General features: G+C 37.2%; 1 protein-coding gene across 1 annotated transcript in view; it reads right to left on the bottom strand.

Annotated features, from left to right (window-relative positions):
* NXPH1 (neurexophilin 1) overlaps positions 1–19,034 on the bottom strand; it is a 319,530-nt gene that overhangs the window by 31,668 nt on the left and 268,828 nt on the right. The window lies entirely within an intron of this gene.

The following is a 19,034-nucleotide window of genomic DNA, read 5'->3' as shown; positions in this document are numbered from 1 at the left end:
ATATATGCATTGACACCTGCTAATACATTTATATATATGTATATATAATATATGTACACACACACACACACACACACACACACACGATGTTTTATGTGCTCAGCACTAAGACTTCAAATCACGATTTCAACTTCTTATAATGCTCTTAATTTGGGAACACCTCTCTCTTCATCTCTCACGTCAACTCACTGGTCCTGTTTGCTGTCCCACACCCGTAGTCTTTTGCATTGTAATTATAAGCCTGCCATTTCCCTCACCTGGAATGTTCTCTTGAAGACTCTTACATAAGCTGTGTGTTTTTTCCACAACCCTAGTGGCTCCTAAGTCATGACTCTGTGTAACCTTCCCAAATCATTTTATTTTTAATTAAGAAACAATAACTTTGGCATTTTTGCCTTTTTATAACTGATCATAGCAACCTGAAAGGAGGCCTGGCTTAGAAATTCGAGAGTTAAGAGTTCAGATTCTGGGGAAGTAGAGCAAGATGGCCGAATAGAAGCCTCCTCCTGACACCCGATTGTCCTCCCTGCAGGAACACCAAATTTAACAACTATCTACAAAATAAAAGCACCTTCAAAAGAACCAAAACCAGCATCTGGTTTCAACTTCATATCACTGAAACAGGCACTGAAGAGAATAAGAAAGACAGTCTCAAATTCTGATGCCACCCTTCCCCCATCCCCTCACAGCAGTTGGCCATGTGGTATGGAGAGAGAATCTGGGCACCTGCAGGAGGGAGAGTGTAGTGATTGTGGAACTTTGCATTGGAACACAGTGCTGCCAAAACTAGACAGAACTTGGCCAGCACCCACAGAGGGAACATTTAGACCAGCCATAGCCAGAGGGGAATTGCCTGTTGCAGCAATCAGAACTTGAGTTTCAGCAAGCCTCACCACCACAGGCTAAAGTGCTCTGGGATCGTAAATAAACTTGAAAGCCTGTCTAAACCACAAGGACTGCAACTCCTAGGCAAGTCCTAGTGCTGTGCTGTGCTGTGCTCAGAAACAATGAACTTAAGGGGCATGTGACCTAATGAGACACCAACCAGGGAAGCTAAGGGAGTGCTTGTGCCATCCATCCCCCAACCGCAGGCAGGGCAGCTCCAAGTTCCGAAAGAGACCCCTCCCTTCTACTTTAGGAGAGGAGAGGGAAGAGTAAAGACGACTTTGTCATGCAACTTGGATACCAGCTCAGCCACAGTGTGATTTGGCACCAGGCAGAGTTGTGAGGCCCCAATTCCAGGCCCTTGCTACCCAATGACATTTCTAGATACAACCTAGGCCAGAAAGGAACCTGCTGCCTTGAAGGGAAAGACCCAGACCTGGCAAGATTCATCCGCTGCTGACTAAAGGGCCCTTGGGCCCTGAATAACCAGCAGCAGTAACCAGGTAGTACATACTGTGGGCATTGGGTAAGACACAGAGATGTGCTGGCTTCATGTGTGACCCAGCACATTCACATCTGTGGTGGCTATGGAAGCACCCCTTCTGCTTGAGAAAAGTAGAGGGAAAAGTAAAGGGGACTTTTTCTTAAGCTTAGACACCAACTCAGCCACAGTGGGGAAGAGCACTAAGCAGGCTCTTGGGGTACCCAATTCCAGGCCTTGGCTCTTGAATGGCATCTCTGGACCTACCCTGGGCCAGAGGGGAGCATACTTCCTGAAGGGTGAGTCAGTCCCAGGCCTGTCAGCATCCACCACAAGCTGAGTAAACAGCCCTTGGGCCTTAAGTAAATATTGGTGGTAGCCTGGCAATACTCTCCGTGGGCCTATGGTGGTGATGGACACAGGAAGAGGCTGCTCTCCCAGGAGAAAGGGAAGGGAAGAGTGGGAAAGACTTTGTGTAGTGGTTTCAGTACCAGCTCAGCTGCAGTAGTTTAGGGCACCAAGTAGGTTTAAAAGGTTTCACACTCTAGACCCTGGATCCTAGACAGCATCTCTGAACCCACCCAGGGCCTTGGTTGGCTTTGACACCTGCAGCTCAGAACAGAAAGAGAGACTCCATTAGCTTGGGAGAAAGTACGGGAAGAGAATAAGAGTCTCTGCTTGGTAATCCAGAGAATTCTTCTGGATCTTATCCAACACCACCAAGGTAGTAACTCTGTGAATCTGCAGGAACTACAGTGTTATTGCATTTGGGGTACCCCCTAATGCAGATATGGCTGCAGTGACCAAAAACTTAGATCACAGCACACAAGTCTCTTTGAATACCTGGAAAGGCTTCCCAAGCACAGGTAAAAACAAGCCAAAGTTGCAAAGACTACAATATATTTCTCAGTCTTCAATGCCCAGATAGCAAAAAAATAATCTGCAAGCATCAAGACCATCCAGGAAAACATGACATCACCAAACAAACTAAGGCACCAGGGACCAATTCAGAAAGACAGAGATATGAGATATTCTCACAAAGAGAATTCAAAAGAGTTTTTTTTTTTTGGAGGAAATGCAAAGAAATTCATGATAACACAGAGAAGGAATTCAGAATCCTATCAGATAAATTTAACAAAGAAATAAATAAGAAGAATCAAGCATAAATTCTGGAGTTGAAAATGCAACTGATAATACTAAAGAATACATCAGAGTCTCTTAATAGCAGAATTGATCAAGCAGAATAAAGGATTAGTGAGCTTGAAGATAGGCTATTTGAAAATATAGTCAGAGGAGACAAAAGAAAAATGAATAAAAAAGAATGCAGCATGCCTGCCAGAAAGTTTCTTGTAGAAAATAGAAAGCCTATCTAGAAAGCAGCCACAAAATGGCAAATATAAGTGTTATGGCTTTAAAGAGGAGGTAGAGAGAGAGAGAGGTAAAAAGTTTATTCTAAGGAATAATAATAGAGAACTTTCCAAACCTAGAGAAAGATATCAATATTCAAGTACAAGAAAGTTACCAAATACCAAGCAGGTTTAACCCAAAGAAGACTACCTCAAGGCATTTAATAACCAAACTCTCAAAGGTCAAGAATAAAGAAAAGATCCTAAAAGCAGCAAGAGAAAAGAGACAAATAAGAGTTTGAATTCTGACTCTGCAATTTACTAGATGCATGACCATGAGCAAGGTGGCTAACCTCTCTGAGTTTCATATTCCTCATCTGCAAAATTAGTCATGCTGATAACACAACCCATGGGGCTGACATAAGAAGTAAATGAGATAATGCTTGTAAAGTTTTTGGTACACAGTAATTATTTGATGCAGAGATGTTATTATTCTAGGATTTTTTATGTTTTCATTTAATGCTTAGTCTGTGCTTTTTATTTTTCTCATTCTATTGAAATCTTATCAAGAGTGGAGACTAGTCATCCAGTTCTTTTTGTATTCCCAAGACAGGGAGGGAAGAATTTTCATTCAGTGGGCACTATTGACTGACTTTTTGAAGGAGTTTAAGCTACTCATTTGTCAAAGCAGTTGATTTACTTTGCTATCTTAGAGCATCAGGGAAATGCTGCAAAATGAAATCTGGTGAGATCATGATAGGTGCTGACACAAAGATTTATTATCTAGATGAGATATCTAACGTATATTTAATTCAAGAGAACGGCCTTGTAAAAAAAAATTGGATACCTGGCTGGAAAAAAATAAAGAGAACTGATCCTGAAATTAAGCATACTGAGTTCAACACTGATTTAGGGGCACACACTTGTGTTCGTTTTTGATCTAAACATAAAGATGCTTGAATCCAGCTCCTAACAGTCTATACCAGTGCTGTAGTCACATTAGCACATGTCAGTTAAATCAAGCCCCACTTCTCATCTCTCTTTTGGCAAAGAACAACCTTGAGCTTTCAGAGGAAATAAAAAGCCAAGCTGATCAAGAAGAATTTCTAGTTGTGAAACCCAAGCAAATGGCAGATAATGTAAACATAATTGTCTCGCAACTGGATGGCATTCTAGTCAGAATTCCTGACCCTGGCCCTTTCCTGTTCTATCCCAGCTTCCCTATTGTAACCATATCCTTCCCAAAATTTGCTTTCAACAATGGCTTTATAATCTCTTTAGAATATCACCTACCCTGGTATTCAGTTCCTCAGAGGTCAGGCTTCCTTCCATTTACATGACCCTGTTTACCTTCGGTTCCTTCTTGAATTCAAGTCCTTGTTCATTCTGCAGCATCTCCATCCCCTCACACACATATGCATGCATACACACCCCCACATGCACACACTCATGCTTCCAAGTGATAGCTTTCTTCCCATACCCCAAAAAAGCATGCATACTCTTCAGTCCCCAGAGCAGCTCACTCCTTCCATAAATTGTGCCAGCCCATGCTGACACCATTATTCTGACACTTAACCTGACTGCTTGTAACATGACTTAACTGTGTTTTCCAGCTATGGCCTATGTTTCCAAACCAGATTATGAGCTTCCAAAGAGAAAACTTGTTGCCTTTATTTTAACTTACATGCCTGCCTCAGTGCTAGGCCTCTGGAAAGGATATAGTAAATCTTTTCATGAAAAAAATACACTATTTTGCATTAAAAATAAATATGTCTAACCCATGCTGGACTAGCCTAACAATATGTTACTGACTTCAAAAAGAAAACGAAGTAAGAACAAAGAGAACCAAATATACAAACATCTAGAAGGCCAATGGGGTCAAAAAATAAGTATGTCAACAAAGTCTTTGTTTTCTTCTCCAGGTGTATTGAGAATCTAGATCACTCGTAGGCAGTCATTACTTGGAAATGGTTCATCCTTTAGTTTTCCTTTTAGTAGGAATACTCCAGGGAGATAACTTGAAAGTTATGTTGCCATATCTAAATTTAAAACTGCTGAAGATAGAGCTATAGCAGAAAGATGTAGGAAATAAAATCTACTTTCCATGGAATACAGTATCCTTGTGTTACCGCAAAACCGTTAACAGTTGACATGCTTTGTTCAACAACCATGTAGGAAAACCCGAAAAGATTTATGAGTTTGGCAGTTGATTTTGGCCTTCAATGTCATTTGATTCTCATGTTTTCCCTTGATCTTGTTTTCCTGAAAAAGTACTCAAGGCTTAATTCCTCAATCCAGAAAAATGCTTCTTTAAAATGTAAAATATGAGTTGCAGAAGACAGAGAACAAACCTCACACATTAGTAAACTATCCCTCCTCCCCCATGGAATAATTGATTAAAAGATGAAAATCCACCACAAGATTTCCAGATAGGCAAGGAGGCCCATTTGCCCCAGCTGCCTGGAGACATTTTAACAGCAGGGACTTTGAGCTTTTAATGAAAATCAGGTTGAACAGTGTGGAATCAGGAGGCTGCCCAAACTTTCTGTCTGCCAGAATAAACTGCTCAACTTGCAGCACCCCTCCTCTTCTAATCAAGAGCTCAAACACCCCCACGAAGTCACAAAATTGTTCTTAAAACCAATTCTGATGCTTAAGAACAAGGCTTTAAAACAGTATCAATACAGACACTGCCTAATTATTCAATTCTGTTCATAGGGCAAAGGAGATTCTTTTCTGACCCCTGCAGTGATTCATTTATGCCCTGAAGCATAAGATTTGATTACCCCTCTCTTAGTATGTATAACTTGTGAGCCTTATTACTGTTCATAAAATTATTCAGCCACTATTGGTTCAATGGATTCCTGAGGCAGTAAGTTCAACTACTTGGCTGCCTGCTGGTAAAGATATATAGCCTAACATTAGCTCAGAATTTACCTGCAACTTGTTTTAACAGTACAAATTTGATGTAAATAGTTTCTAAATTCTTAGAAAATCATTGTACTTTGGTTTTAAAAAAGGACCAGAAAAATAATTTATCTATAAAGACTTAACAGACTCAAATTCACCAGTGTTCTCATAAAATAGAATGTTTTAATTGAAGTGAATGTTCTGATTTAGTCAGAAATCTTTTGGGTTTTCCACTCTTTTTTAAATTCTCTATAAAACGTATTAGTCCATGTTTCTGGCTCAGTAAGTACAGTATAGTGTGCTGAGTATAATTAATACTTCTCTGATAACTGTAATCCCCAGAGTGCCTCAAAAATCTTCATACTGAACATTAATTATGATGCTACAGAGAGGTAGGTGGCAAAGAGGAAAGAATAGGTTTGCAATGCTCAAGTTATATAACAAATCCTGGAAATATTTAGGTTCTTTATTTGGGTTCTATTTCTTTATACTCATCCCACCAAGAATTTGAAGCACCTAATACACCATTTGACAATTTTAAAAACTGAAGGTATCAAGGCAAAGGGAGCATGTGAATGACATACAAATCAACAAATAAAAGGATAAGAAAAGTACTTTCAAAGAGGTCTATAATACAGTACTCAAAAGTGGAAGCAGACACTGCCAAAGCATATAGGGAAATGAGATCAACCACAAAATTCACAGTGTTCAAAATATTGAAAACAATAACAAACACCCTTATTTGGAGAAGCACAGTCTTTTTCTTAATTACGTATACTGTCATAATCATATAATTACTATTTTAAGATAAATAAACTTTATCATAAGCTAATTTTATGAGGAATCTCATAAAAAGGACACTATTTGGTCATGGTGTCCAGTGCTTCTCACACTTCAATGTGCATATGGATCACCTCAGCCTCTGGTTAAAATGCAGATTCTGACTCAGTTCATCTACAGGTAGGGCCTGTGGCTCTGAATTTTTAATAAGCTCTTGGGTATTGTCGGCATTTCTTGTCATGGAACACATGTTGAGTAGCAAGATATAGAGAATATCAAGGATGTTCTTGCTAACAATCCATCAAAAGTGAATTTCATAATTTCCTTATAGCATTCTTCATGGTATGATAATAGCATACCACCAATTCAGTAAATGCAATTCTGTTAAAAAAAATTGTATGGGGTGGATAGAGAGAAACATATATTCTAGGCCGGGCGTGGTGGCTCACACCTGTAATCCCAGCACTTTGGGAGGCCGAGGCAGGCAAATCACCTGAGATCAGGAGTTCCAGACCAGCCTGACCAACATGATGAAACCCCATCTCTACTAAAAATACAAAAAAATTAGCCAGGCGTGGTGGCAGGTGCCTGTAATCCCAGCTACTCGGGAGGCTGAGGCAAGAGAATCACTTGAACCCAGGAGAATGAGGGTTGCAATGAGCTGATATCGTGCATTGCACTGCAGCCTGAGCAACAAGAGCAAAACTCCATCTCAAAACCAAAAAAAGAAAAGAAAAGAAAAGAAAAACATGCATTCTAGGTACACATATCTCATAATCTATTTTAACCAAATGACAAAATTTAGAACACCTAGATAAGCAAAGGGGGAAAAACATATCTTCCTTCATGTCAGTTGATTGAATTAACTAATAAACATCAGGTTCCTCATGTTTGATCATTTTTCTGAGTGAAGAAAAGAATTGAGAATTCTTTATAGACCATGATTTGGCTCTTTGCCACTATAGTGATTCCAAATGTAGGATGAATCCTTTGTAATAGCATGTTATAAATATTTTCAGCTTCAAATTAATCCCATTTAAAATTTGCATATTCATATATATGAGTGCATATTAAATTTTTTAAAGATTTATGTTTTGTATCCTAGCAAAGTTTTAAGCATTGATCATTTTCAAGAGAAAAACAAGCTTTTATCTGCATTATTTAACTAATTAATCTAAACTATATGAAAATAAAGAATAAGAAAGGGAAATTCTAAAAGTTAATTGTTCCTATAATACAATTTATTTCTTATTTTGAAGTGAGTAATTAAACAGTAGAATTACAAAGTTAAAAGAGGCCTCCTTTTAGGAAAGAAGAAATCAAAGCTCAGGGAGGTTAAGTGACTTTCTCAAGGTCACACAGCTAGCAAATCCTAGAGTTAGGCCTTTGAATATTAGACCAATGCTCATGTCTCATATGTCTTACTGCTTTACTATCATTATTCAAACTGACCTACAGATCCTGATGGATCTGTATGAGATGATGAGTGTGTATATATATATATATATACTCATTGCCATTCAGTATAATGGTAAAAGCAGAAAAAAAGTGGAAAGTACCATATTCCATTCACTCACTAATACATACTGAGAACCAACAATATAATAGTCATTGACTTGGAAGCAGAAGGACAGGATGCAATAATAGCATTGGCAACTCCTTGTGGAACATACTATTTAGATGGGGTAAACACGCACTTATAATGTGTCTTAATAATAGCCTGAGAAGTATTATGCTGTAAATACATAGGAAATGTTGTCAGGAATTAAAGGACATGATATTTAAGATGGGTCTTGAATACTGAACATTATTTTGGCCAGGTAGAATAGAAAAGCTGGGCTTGCTAGAAGCTTAAAAAGCATAATGTATTAACAAATGCCAAATAAATTCCTTGTAACTATAAGAAATATTGGGTGGAGTGAGTGTGAAGTGCTAGAGAGCAAATTAAAGATGGAAGTCAAGGATACAGATTTCTAGCTTAAATAGTAAAAGTCAAACTAATATAGTCAATAATCATTAAAACATATTAAAATATTCTTGTTTTTTAATTTGTATAAATTTATGGAGCACATGCACAATTTTGTTACATGGATATATTGTGTACTGGTGAAGTCTGTGATTTTCATGTATTCATCGTGTGAATAATGTATACTGTACCCATTAATTTCTCATCACTCACCCCCTTCTCACGCTCACCCTTCTGCATCTCAAAAATATTTTTTAGACAATGAAAATAAATCTGTCTAATATAGTCAATCTGCTCCTAAGAGGGACTCCTCCTGCCTCTTCAATGGGGTACCCACAGAGGACACAGCCTTAGCCTCTACAACTGTCAGATTAGTCACTCAGGGCTGGCAGCAATTGGACCAGTCTTGGTAAGGGAATATTCGTGTTGTTGAGCCCAGGAATAGTGTCTAGTTTTGCTTCCATGGCCACCATGACCATGAACCCATTGAGTAGGGATGAGAATGGCTGAGGAGAGAGGCAAACTGACAATCAGAGGATGGGTCTTCTATTCCACATGGTTGTTCTGAGCCTGTTCTCTGGTAGTGCCTTTGTTGAACATTTATATAGAATGCAACATCTTCACACTCTGACCATTTCAAACGGATCACTCAAATACCTCAATCAAGTTTTTCTCTCGGCACTCAACTATTCCTAAGAAATTCCCCCATGAGGGCTTAGTTATGCATTGAGGGAGGAGAGGTAATGCAGAAGGATTATGTGTAGTAAAAGTTTGAGACACCTGCTTGTGCCTTTTGGATCTGCTTAAGCCTGGTCTCTAACATATTCTTCCACACATGATAAATTGTTGCACACATGCCCAATCAAATAGTTTATGATGGCAGCTAAAATTGCATGGTTACTTTATGATCCATGTTCAGGTATTCCAATGCTACCAAGGCCTGATAGCTTTGCAGGAACTATTTTTTGAAAAAAGGTTAGTTAACTGCAGAAGTTGACATAGCTTTTCTCCAAACCCTAGAGATTATAACACTGATTCTCCTATAAGGGTTTTTAAGAAGTTCCACAAGTATCTCCATTTCCAGATACATCAAATATTATTATGTCTACTGGGACACTAGGCTCATGTAGAAGAGTAGTTTGCACTGCAGTGTTACTAGCTGCAGAGGCTTTTCCTTCTATGAGATGCCTTTTCAGTTACTCAATAGACACAGTGGAGCAACAAACAAATGTGGTTTATGTTGTCTCCCAAAGCCAAATAAGCTAACCAAGATTTGTGCCACCATAATCTTTGAAGACTAAATTAAGGCAGAGAGAAATGTTGACATAGCCCTGAGGTAAGACTATAAAGATACACTGCTGATCTTGCTAGGTAAAAGCACACTGCTGCTGGTGATCTTTGCAATAGTTACAGAGACAAAAGTATTTCCCAGATCAATTACTGTGCACCACCTCCAATGGGCTATGTTGATTTGCTTCAATAAAGAAACCGCATATGGGAGCACAGCTGCAACTGGAATCAATGCCTGATTAAATTTAAGATAATCCACAGTAATTCTTTAAGATACATGTATCTTCTTCAAAATCCGACCAAGGAAATAATATGAGGACGTAATGGAAACCACCACCCCTGCATATTTCAAGCTTTTGGTGGTGGCACTAATCTGCAGTTTCTCAAGGATTGCAGTACTACTTTAGGTTCACCATCCTGGCAGGGATGAAAAGTTCCAGAAGTTTACACATGTCCCATCCTGCCAGAAAAACTTTCACTTCATGAATCAGGGATAAATCTATGGAACCTGACAGTTGCTATATGAGTGTGTTGCAATTATTCACACAGATGCCAGAGAAGTAATTTCAATATGGGTCCATGGACCCACTAAGGGGATAAGCTTTGTTCAAAACTCCATTTGTTCATTCAGGATTGAGACTTCAGGAAGAGTCAGCACTTGAATAAACCTGGGAGTGCAATCTACAATTTTGTATGCCCTACATGCTTTGCTTGCTTTACCCTAGTCCTGGCTCTGTGTCAGGACAAGCACAATCTCCACTTTGACTAGTGGACTGCAGTAGCATTTTGGGTCCCATGAATTAGTATAAATTTAGACACAACATTTACTAATCCCTACATATTTTGGGCATTTCTCTCTCCCAAGTGCATAGTCACCCTAGTTAGTGGTTGCAGGTCCTTTTGGGTAGAGCTTGAAGGAAGATTTTATATATACTTGTGAAAGTGCTTTAGGATCCACCTTTAGGAGGATTTTGCCTCCAGTTCTGAGAAGAGGCACTGCTTTGTGGATGCTGGTAGCTCTAAGGAAGTATGATGATGCTGGTTTGGGGAAGGCCAGGATAAGCTTCTATTCAACTTCAATTACTAGGGATATGCTGACTGAAACAGCAGCAAAAAGGGAAAGGTAAAATCCCTCTCTTCCTCCAGCAATATCTAGCCTCCTCATGTGCCCTCTATTGGCAGAAACTAACAGGAGGCCATCTAATGAAGGAGAACAGGACCTTGCAAATCCTATCCCTGTACCACAAATCAGAGTATGGAAAGATAGTTTTAGAGCCCAGAGGAAATAGTTTGATAATGAGTACATATTTTATATGAAGAAAAAATCACAAAAATATCATGGAGTCAGGAACTAAGTTTTACTCTTATCACATCTCTAACTGTAAGAGTTTTAGCAAGTAATTTCATTTTTCTGAGCATCCGTTTCACTTGAAAAATCTCTGTAACAATACCACCTATGCCTTCCTAGCAGGAGGCATAATGTAGGTGAAAGCACTTTAAATAAGTATAAAGTACTATATAATCATAAGCTTGTCTCACTATTATTGTCCATACTAAATGGAGCCAGGAAAATAATAGATGAATGAAACTCATAGATAATCTTAAAATCTTTATTTAGATGGTTTTGTATTCTTTCCCATCCAACCAGTCTATGTAAGGCACATATACAATAGTTCAGTAAGGCCCATGACTAGCCTCCCATGGATATGCTAACAAGCAATAATGTGAATCCAAGGACAGAGCAGGGGGAATGATAGGACATCAGAAGCTTAGCTAATTCCTCAAATAAATGTCCAGTTTGAATAAGTGAAATGTAACACATAATAGTTTTTAAGTTTTATTTTATTATTGACATAATCATTGTACCTATTTATGGGGTACAGTGTGATGTTTCAATACATGTATGCAATATGTAATGATCCAACTAGGATAATTTGCATAAAAGTTTGAGGTGATAGAGCCATGTACTATTTCTACATGACCTGATCTTCTTGCCATTCTAATCTTTGAGATGGCAAAAAGCACCAAAGAAAGCTGAATTTGAAAATTTAACTATTGCCTATAGAAATAATTAATTCATTGATTAAAACTAGATCAACATAACACAGACAACAGAAGTTAGAATACAGAGGGCTTTTTTTTTCTTTAATTGGGATCATGAATAATTATTTGGGAAGGAAATAGTTAATAAATAAATTGGTACATTTTATTCAATAAATTTGCAAGTTAAGAAACCACAGAATTAAATAAGGAAGACTGTTCTAGATGCTTATCAGAGACTTTTGGATAATCACCCACAAAGATTCAGAGGTTCATTCCAGATCATATAGAATAATAGACTTGATTGTTATTATTTTTAGAATTTTGGTTCTGCTGAATTAAACTGAAGAATCTTTCTAAAGTAAATGAGCACTTATTCAGCCAACAAATATTTACTGACTATCTTTGTAACAAACGCTAGGTTCTGAGGATACAAAATGGGGAAGAGCTCCAACTTCTACATAGATGATTAAAACACAAGTGCAGAAATTCAGTGGGAGAACACTTAATTTTACCTGAAAGCCCTTGAAAAGGATTCTTAAATGTGACATTTAAGCTGAATCTCAAAAGCTTAAATCAAGTTTGCTATTTAAAAAGTAGTAAAAGGGGACTAAAGATAAGACAGCCGCATTACAAAGGAAGAGAATCTTGAAAGAAATCAACATATTGGGGGACAATAAGAAGTACTGTCTTGTAGGAATTTAAGATGCAAGAGGTGCAAGAGGAGGGAACAGGCAGCCACAGGAGATTAGGCTAGAAAAGGAATCAGGGCCAATGAATGAAGGAATTTGTTACAGTGCTAAGGAGTTTGGACTGGATTCTATGGAAAGAAGGATCACAATGACATCTTTAATAGGGGAGAAAAATGATCTAATTTATTAATGTTCATGAGATGATAATTCTGATACTATTATAGAATTACATTTTATTGAAGAGAAACAGGAGTTATGGAAAACTATTGCAATCGTCCAGGCAAGAGATAAAGGTTACAGTAAAGAGAAGTTTGGTCTTGGAGAGATGCCTTATATACATTAACAGAATATGAATATGAATAAAAGGAAAGGTTGGAAGGTGATTCAGTGGTTTTAAGATTAGGAGTTGAGAGAGTGGTGAAACTTTCCAAGTGTGGCTGTGTTCCAAAAAAGCATTATTTATAGACACAGAAATTTTAATTTCATCTAAATTTCACATATCATGAAATATTACTCTTATTTTATTTCAACCATTTAAAGATAGATATAAAAATATTGTCACTTTACAAGGCCATGCAAAAACAAGCAGTGGACTAGACTGATCCCAGAGACCATCATTTGCCAATTTCTGTAACAGAGAAAACATGGGAAGGAACAGTGATCAGGCTAAATTTAAGGTGCTGTGGGATAACCAGGTAAAGATGTCCAGAAGGGTGTACAGCTATGGACTTCAGTAAAGGGAGCTACCCCAAATTCTCTGCAAACACTGCTCTTCATGGTCATAAAGAACCAAAACTATTTAAGAAGGCAAATATAATTAAAAAGTGAAAGACCATATTGTACTTTAATGCTGCTTTTAAAGTACTTTTTAATTGAGGGTAAAGCAACATTTGAGGTTTTTATATTATCAAACCCAGACACTTATCTCTATAACAGGCCGTTAGAAGCCAAGGCCAAAGAGGTAAAGCATTTATGACAGAACTTATAAAAGTAATGAAAGATGATAGAGTACAGGAACTGTCTAAGAAGCAAATAATGTTTCATCCTTTATGGGTGAAAGACAGAAATGAAGTTTGATTTAATTTTAGAAAAGGAATTTCATTTGTTACCTGTCAAACACTGATGCAAAAGATAAATAGAAGTAATAGAAACCTCCTTCTTAGGCAATATGTAACACTACTCCACAACAGTATGCTTGTTAAATAACATTCAAACTGCTCATAAACGATCCTAAATAGGGAGAGTTTACAATTCAATTTGGTAAAGAAATGATGATAGTTTCTCTCAGGTGCCTCGCTGGAGAGCTTTTAAACATGTGCTCTGCTGCCTTTCACAGGCAGAGTAATGAAAAGAAAATTTATCTTCAGGTTTCACCATTCATTTGGTTGAGGTGCAGTATCTCTGGTTCACACTGGATTTTTAACACATGAAATATTTCCTAAACCAAGTAATTTGATTCGTGAAGATAATAACCACAGGCAGTGTAATTAATCTCTTTTATATCTTCCACATAGTAAGTGGATCTTCCCTTTCTATCCATAAGACAAAGGCAGCACAAATCACCATGAAGAGCAAGGTGCAACATGAAGATTAAGAAATCTTCCATGATATTGTGGATTGCCCCGCAATAAAAAGGAAATGTTAAAAATCAATCTTTTAAAACCACATCAATTTCCAATGCGAAGTGGCCCAAACAGAAGACAAATTTAGTATGTTAACTTATATTTTCCCCATCATCAAAACCCTATCAAAAAACCCTAGCAACTATCTTTCTTAACTGTTGCAAATTCTTTTAACATTCAAATTAAAATGCTTTGGTGATAGTTGGACAATGGCTCACAAAACTGTCATATCTGTTCAAAATTACTTTTTTTCATGAGAATTACTGCCAAGTTAATTCCTTCTTAGCTATTCTTCTGCAGAATAATAATATTGTTGGTACTTGATGAGATAAAACATTTACACTAGAAAGAACATTTCACTATGTGAATTTGCAAAGGGAAAATCAGAGATAAAAACTGAAGAGCTTTTCTAATAAACAATTAGTAGTTTTAAAATCTTAAAATAAAAGTATGTATGTTTTCCATTTGTGATAGTCCTGAAGCATTTATCTAACCAAGTATGAGGCAAGTTTGTGATAAGATAATTAGAAACAAATAGAAACCTGTTTTCAGGTTTAAAATGAAAAATCATGAGAAAACCTAGCCTTTTCTGTAAGACATCTCAACAACTGGATCTAAGTGAAAAGAAACCACAATCAGATTTTGTTCATCATATAATGGACCAAAAAATTTGATCTATTCTAATCCTCCAAATTTAATTATTTGTATCACTAAATTGGCTGAATCAACAAATTTATTTTATTGCTAATAGAGACACAGCTCTAAAACATTTTCTTTGCACCAAGAATTTAAGCAGCATACTCTACTACAATAAATAAACTTCTGAAAATACGTTTTTACCCTGATATAATGGTATAATGGTAATGAATATGGGCTTTAGAGACAGTCTGGGCTGAATTCAAAACTAGCACAAGTGGCTGATTAGCTATGTGTTCCTAGGATAATTATATTGATATGAGAGACTACCAATTCTAATTTCATCTAGCCTAAACTGGTCATAACCATAAACTTAAGATTCCAGATTATCCATAATTATATAGATCTGTGGTTCTCAACTTATCACTCTAATAGCCTCCTCCATATAGCAATAGTTTATCACTCTGAAATAAAATTCATAGATATTGTAACCTAGATACACTACAAAAACTCAGTATAGTACCCCATAAGATGTCTTTCAATATGTAAATGCATAGATACTACTATCCTACAAGACATGTGGAAATCAGATGCTTATACCTATACATAGAGCAATCAATAAGATAGCAATTACAAACACAGATATATACTGGTATAAGATATTGGCCACACCAATTTAAATACCAGGGGTGGCATTACCATCAATGACTTGATTTTATAAAATGGCGAATAGTTATTGGTATAGTTCTGAACAAAACAAGTACAACATTTTCTTCAATATGTGCAATAATTGTATTCCTGAAAAACTTAGTGTACAATAAAACTATGCAAAAAAATGGTTTGTATTTATATATAATATAGAATTGAAAATAGGTTTATTACCTCCATGAATCTTCAGTTGAGTATTCAAACAACACATGGAATATTGGTGTAAATGTTTGTCATGGTACAGAACTCAGCCATACATTGTAAAACGTCTAGTATTTCTGGCTCCGAAAGCCTCCTAGTAAGCTTTTTATCTCCCTCTTCTACTCTTGCTCTCTGCACCATCCTTTCCCCATCAGTTCTTCATATAACAACCAAAGTGATCACTTTACAAATGTTGATCAGACCATTTTACTTGGGTTAAACCCCCCAGTGATTTCCTGCCACACTTAGAATGCAATCCAAATTATCTTGCATGACCTTCAGGCCATAAATGATCCTGCCTGTAGGAGTCATCTCTGTGATCTCTGTTCTACCAGTGTGTCTCTCTTGCTCCACTCTCCAAACATGCTGGCTCTCTTGCCAGTCCTAAAATTCATCAAGCTTATTCTAGCCTCTGTACTTGCAGTTTTCTCGCTCTCTGGAACATGCCTGCCTGAGCCTTTCTCTGGCTTCTGTATCCTACCTGACTTCTTCACCTAAATATTGAGTAAGCATTTTCCATAACGGATACTTTGTTCATTCTCCTCAAATCATCATCCTCCCCATCTCATCAATGGTGTACAAATTGAAATGTCTGTATACTAATTATCACATAACCAATAAAGACTCAATTACAAAAAAAGAGACACACCAAGTTGTTCAGGTTAAAATCTCTGACAATACTCTTCTCCTTACCCCAGCCCTTCAGTCTGTCTAAACAATGAGTGAGTCTTCTATCTACCTCTAAAATATACCACAAATAGCAGCCATGGTGACTATTGCAGTCTGAGCCACTATCATCTCTCACCTGTACCATTTCACAGGCCACCTAACTGGTCACACTACTTCTATTCTTACCCTTATAATCCATTATCCACACAGCATCCACAGTGACCTTTTAAAATGATAAGCCAGATCATGTCACTTTCCCATTTCAAACCCCCAGCTGGCATCTTTCACACTGAGAATGGAGCCCAAACTCTTGGCACCATAGTCTACAAGGTATTTGACAATCTGGTCCCCTCACTTCATCATTCACTTTTTTTTTTTTTTTTAAACAGAATCTTTCCCTGTCACCCAGACTGGAGTGCAGTGGTGCAATCTCAGCTCACTGCAAACTCTGCCTCCCCAGCTCAAGTGATTCTCCTGCCTTAGCCTCCTTAGTAGCTGGGATCACAGGCGCCCACCACCATACCCAGCTAATTTTTGTGTTTTTAGTAGAGACAGAGTTTTGCCATGTTGGCCAGACTGGTGTCAAATTCCTGGCCTCAAACTCCTGGCCTCAAGTCATCCATCCATTTCAGCCTCCCAAAGTGCTGGGATAATAGGCATGAGCTACCGTGCCCGGCCTCCTCCTTTTTTTTTTTTTTTTTTTTTTATACTGAGTCTTGCTCTGTCACCCAGGCTGGAGTGCAGTGGCATGATCTTGGCTCACTGCAAGCTCCGCCTCCCGGGTTCACGCCATTCTCCTGCCTCAGCCTCCCGAGTAGCTGGGACTACAGGCCTCACTTTTATTCTACTCTCTATATACAACTTGCCTTCTTTCTGGTAAAAGACAAAGTCACACTCATTTCTGCCCTAAGACATTTGCTCTATGCTGGAACTATATGCCTGGAAATTACTGCAACATATATTTGTATGACTGACTTTTGCCTATCATTCAGGTGTCTGTTTAAAAAGTTATATCCCCAGAGAGATCTTTCTCAACCTATGGGATCTGAAAAAGTCCATGTTCATTCCAATCACAGTATCTTGCTTTATTTTCATCCTAATATTGTCATGTGGCATTTTCTGGCTTACTTATTTATTAATACTCTTCCTCAGAATGTAAGACCCATGAAAGCAAGAACCTTGATGGAATTAGTCATTAGCCTGTACACAATGTCTTCATAGTCATTAGAGTGAATTCAGGAAAGAATATCTGTTGAATGAATAAATGGATGAGTGGCTCCTTTTTCTAGTAGGATTTCCTGGAGAAAATTCTTTAGCTTCATGATTTTCAAACTAGACTATGTGTGCCACCGGAAAACGTAAGTGAGTTTTCCAAAACAGTTTATGCCAGAGGAAAATGTAGCACGTCTTCCTGAAATATCAGTTTTGTGTGAAAGTATTTTAGACAATATATTTATATCATAGAAATAAGAATATACAAGTTACAGTGCACACATGAATTTTTAATATGAAACAAAACTTGAAACTGTATGCTATTAGAAGTTACTTCAGACTATGCTTCCAAATCCCTGGACACACGGTGTTATTTTCTTTCAGTTTTAAGGAGTACAACAATATTTTTAAAAATAAGAAATTAAGAAGCAATAGAATGACTCCATGAACATTCATTGGGGCATAGCTGAGTATAGGAACCACGTTTAATCTCAGTTAGAAAATTTCACTACAGAGGGTAAGCAAAGCTTCCTATTGATTAAAATTCAACAATCTGAATCTTAACATTTGTAGGGTATTTTTTCTTTATAAAAAAGTTTTGAGTGCTGACAGTTCTTGTCAATGGTAGTAAACGTTTAAGTATGGCACAACATACTTAGTATATTAGAAGTTAAGTTGGAAGACCAGAACCAAGAAATATCCAAAATTCCTTAACAAAGAAGGCTGAAATGGTTCATATCTACTTAACCATACAAAAGTAGGAGGTAAAGGTCACATAAATAGCAATGTAGTTAAGGCTAATGATGGCAATCTGATTAGTAAGGGATAAAGAGGTATTTAGCAAACATTATGACTGCAGTAAATTGTGACTTCCACTAAAGTTATGATGACATCTAGGAAAAAAAAACATAATAACTCTTGTAAACAAACTACATTCTGTAACATGGTAAAAAAGCAAGGTCTAGCGTTGAAAACTGGCTCCATCAATCACTAACTGTGTGGCTTTGACCAAGTTAGTAACCTCAGTTTCGCCACCTGTGCTATGAAGATAACACTAACTCTTAAGAAGGTAGGGAGGATTACATGAGACAGTAAACTTCAAAGACCTAGCATCCACCAAGCCCTTAAATTGGAGCTCATATTGTTACAGCACAGTGCACCTACCATTATAAAAATTAAAAGTACCCTATTCTAATTCCAGATTTAATATAGAAGAAAATTTGGAATAATATCAGCAATGAATATTTCATGTTTTTTCCTAAAAGGACTGTTTTAATAAAAGTTGATATCCTAGTTCTGCCAGACATCCAAAATTATATCCAATGCTTTTAAAAGTCTAAACCCTCTAATACTTGGTTTTAAAATAATAATGTATTCAGAGATTTTCTTTCCTAGGTAGACTGAATTATCAACAGAATCCCAAATCCTGCCCTGAAGTATTCATTTTAAACTTAATTTAACAGTTATTTTTTACTCTCTTCTCATTTTCTTCAACTTTTTTTCATGTATATAACTATGAGACGTTAGCAAGCCAGCTGGAAGCAGTGCTATTTCATGTGGACTGTTTTATATGAATTTCTAGTTACATTGTGGTAG

Source organism: Nomascus leucogenys, chromosome 11 (genome assembly GCF_006542625.1).
Source record: "Nomascus leucogenys isolate Asia chromosome 11, Asia_NLE_v1, whole genome shotgun sequence".
In the NCBI taxonomy this organism is placed as follows: Eukaryota; Metazoa; Chordata; class Mammalia; order Primates; family Hylobatidae; genus Nomascus; species Nomascus leucogenys.
This window is presented reverse-complemented; position numbering and strand designations above follow the sequence as displayed.